The following is a 4,040-nucleotide window of genomic DNA, read 5'->3' as shown; positions in this document are numbered from 1 at the left end:
AGAGAGAGAGAGAGAGAGAGAGAGAGAGAGAGAGAGAGAGAGAGAGAGAGATTTGGTGTTATCTCAGTATGTGTTACTGGACGATTTTACCTATTTTCATATATTACTGATCAAGTTCGGGAAACAAATATAGCTGATGATAGACATGTTCACCAGTGTCGAATGCTTAACCTAGGTCGTGGTAAATTTGGGCCAAAAATTTCGGAAAGTATCTGTCTATAGCATGTAAAGAGGTTTTGATTAAAAAAGTCAAAAGGATCCCAAAAATAAGCCAAGATTTGCCATGGTAGCTTGGCACATGCGTCTGAAATGCTTTGTGGGCCGAAAATCTTGGGCGTTGGACTCGACAGATTGGCTGCATTCAACGCGAGGTTCACTGTTTCTCTTTTTCTTGTTAACAATCCATAATCCTCTACATTCTAGTCATTATATATTTTTTAATGCAGCTTGTTATATGCACTATTGGTGACTAGCAAAAGGTACTGTTTTTATTCCACAACACAATGTGTTCCTCACGTGTCAACAATGAGTAAACGTCCAAAATGCAACATACAGACAGACTATTTACAAAAAAGCTTGCTCTTACCCAAAATATGATAGACCATGCCTGTCTGACACTGACAGTCCCACTCCTGCTGGACATCCTACTTTTATCACTGCTGTCGAGACTTTAGGACGCTCTTTCGTTCCAAAAGTTACAGCAAGTGCGGAGATACTCGATGAAATCATCTTTCTGATACGAAAGCGAACTCGTGTCTTCAGCTTGCAATGCAAAATGCTTTGCTAATCAATACGAATTATGCACAAGTGATCGGACCTGAATAGGATTTTAAGTTTAAACTGTCGGCATTATCGGATATGTTACCAGTCACCTACCTCAGCTAAAAGAAGTGAGGCTTCTTGTTTGGTTTCAGTGATACCGCTGTCTAGAGTCAAAGCCGGTTACTTTTGTGTGGAAGTTCAAGATGAAATAATTAGATTTTAGGAAGAAAAAAATACACCTCACAACTTACACACATCTTATCCTGAAAATCCCCCCTGTTCAGAAATGCACTTCAGTGTTTTAAAATGTTTATCTTATCGCTTTACTATTCTGACAAAGTATGACTATGATTGCCCTGTTTCAGGCTTTGGGATAACTTTGTTCCCCTTTCCTTGTGCTATTCTCTAGAAACAAATGGTATTATTATCTCATCATTCCGAACTGTATTCTTATTTCATTTTACATAGATCCATTCCAAACTGGGTGATCAGTATAGTGCAGTGGTAGATAATGGAAAAAGACGAACGTTACATTGATCTGTCTGCCTTTGTAAAAAAGTAACAACAATGCGAACGCATTTTTTTATTTTGCGTTGCGTTTTTTTGCGTTTTCTCTGAAACACGATAGGGGTATGGGGTTTTAATGCAGCGAGATTTCGGAGGCTGTTAATAGGATTCCCTTGAAATTTGGCCTCAGTGTGGGCAATTGGCGTAGTTGCAACCCGTTAGAGGCTTTTTTTATTTATGAAATATTATTGATATTACTAGTTTCTATATGCATCAGAGGGAGTGATTTTAAGGAAAATTTCGGTGTTTTAGCAAGTCATGTGTTAAAATCCAGGATATCTCGCTCATTATACACGATATTAAAAAAATCCTCTAACAGATTGCAACTAACTATATTGAGTTTATTCTATGAAAATATTAACTCTGTAGCTTTATAGATAAGAAAATTACGCCTGCACTAAAATACCGCTTTATAGGGGGTCGTGACACCCAAAAGTGTAAAAATTTGCCCGCAGCGCATAATTAAAGTACATCTGACCACCTGAATAATGTACAAGACCCCCAACGTCATATAATGCCCTTAAATGATTGCTAAGACTGTGTATAACAGATTTTGAAAAAAGCATACCTGTCTTCCCTTAATCCGATAGCATCTGCCATAAGCAGCTGATCATGAAGATTTCTTTAAAAAATCTGACTTTTGGCTGAGGAATAAAATGCTCTACGGTATACATTTCTTATCTCACTCCCAGAAAGGCAGCACGTTGGAAAACAACCATGCCCCTTAAGCTATATTAGTAAAAATAAGAAAACACGAGCCCTGATAAAGAGTTTTGTGATCTAATAGCTGAGTCATCTCTAATGATTAAACATTCCGTGACATCAGACGTACAAAAAGACACATCAATTATAATTAAAGCTAGCGAACGCTGGGGGTGTGCAATTTTGGAAGATACATTCTAGATAACAACATAGTAAACATCTCGTTAGTGAAAAAAACCTAATTTAAGAACTTTTCAACAAGAAAGATTCACTGCTCTATAACGAGGGTGCGTATAATTATTATTACTATCTTTAATTCATTTTACTACAGATATTCCACTCAACAGGTCTATCCTGTAAATAAATCGTAATTTGATAGAAGCCTACAGTTTCCAGATAATTCTTTGTTGAAAAGGGTTCACAAATTGTCACAAATTTTGCCGAATTGGAAATAGGTCTGGCAAAAACTCTGATCTAAAATAATGCAGCTACGCGGTGGAATCAAGCACTCGTCATTGTTTTGAGTATTTAAAGCTTGTTCCTTTGTCTTGTGTGTAAAAGAAGAGTGGTCCAGATACATGCAATTGACGGAGCTAGGTGGGTTCGCCTTGTATCAAAGGCAAAAATAGTGAGAAAATGCCCACCAAAGTTTGATGATTTCCAAAGTTTGGGTGTCCTTGGAAACTTGCAAATTTACATCTTTTATAAAAATATGTTTATAAATGAATATAAAAGGTGTTGAGCCAAAAAATAAATAAATAAACAAAAATCGAAAAAACATTATCCAATGGGGGAAAAAAAATGTCGGTTTCATTATTATTATTTTGACGAGCACCTCATTTCGCCACGACGCTACCCAATTTGTTCTTGTCCTCAGATCTCCGAGGTGTCAGACTGTACACAAAGAGATATGTCGATCGAAACACAGACTTTGTCTTAATGTTTTAAAAAAACCCACAGCATACCCCGGAGATTCGATGTGCAATAGAAGTTTATTTAGAAGAATATATAAAAATTAATTTTGGCTGGGATAGTGAGTAATGTAGCTGCTTCAAACAGAGCTTCGTTTTAATGATTAGAGGAATGATTCTTATCCCATCAATGTCGATGTAACCACGACAGGAACATGATTTTGTCGGTCGCTACAGAATATAAAACAAAGAAAACGTTCAGTTCAGGGGTCATACATTTTGTGTGAGTTTAGCAAACCTGTCGATTATCTTTGGTTGTGATAAGACAGTGTGTTCTGCGTGTTGCATAATCTAATAGAACCGTGGTTCTATAGTTATCAAGCATTTTGTAATTATGCCTCTGGGCAATACAGGATAAAAAGTTGATTTTTCTGATGTTTCAACTTAGGGTACACCTAGTGCGAATGCTTCGTTAACGGGGAAATACCAAAAGGATAGATCTACTACATTAAACGCTTACTTATTTCTATAATTTCTATAAAGTATTGGAGGCGTGTGTACTTGAAACTGTCAACTGGGTCCTGTGTCCTAATAGTCTGACTGAGAAGCTGTTGTCTAGTTAGAATCTGTTCCACATCAACTACGGAAAAAGGTACTTACAATTAAATTATCTTTTTTATGTTAGGTTTCTGCAGTACATAACGAAACGCAATAATATGCCAAATATTGTAGGTCTCATTGTTGGTTTTTTGTTGGTTTTGGGTTTTTTTTTTGTTGCTTTTATTTACGCGCGTTCACAACTGCATAAGGTCTCATGGGCGCGCGGGACACACTGAACAGCTTCAGTTGGTAGGACATTTTGAACTTTGCCCGGGTGGCGGCCGAAGGCTACTCTTATCGATTTTGGACCACCGAGGGATCTTTAACGTACGTGACTCGCACAAGGGACTTCGGGGATTTTTTGCTCTTGTCCGAGAAGGCTAGGTGTTGGATCTGACCTACCATAAGATCAGGGGTGTGGCTGAAAGACAGCAGTAAGAATGAGCCAAGGAGAAGCAGTATAAAGGCTGCAGAAAGAGTCAGGGGCCTAGAGGAGGG

The sequence above is a fragment of the Aplysia californica genome, unplaced genomic scaffold, assembly GCF_000002075.1.
Source record: "Aplysia californica isolate F4 #8 unplaced genomic scaffold, AplCal3.0 scaffold00255, whole genome shotgun sequence".
NCBI lineage: Eukaryota > Metazoa > Mollusca > Gastropoda > Aplysiida > Aplysiidae > Aplysia > Aplysia californica.
This window is presented reverse-complemented; position numbering follows the sequence as displayed.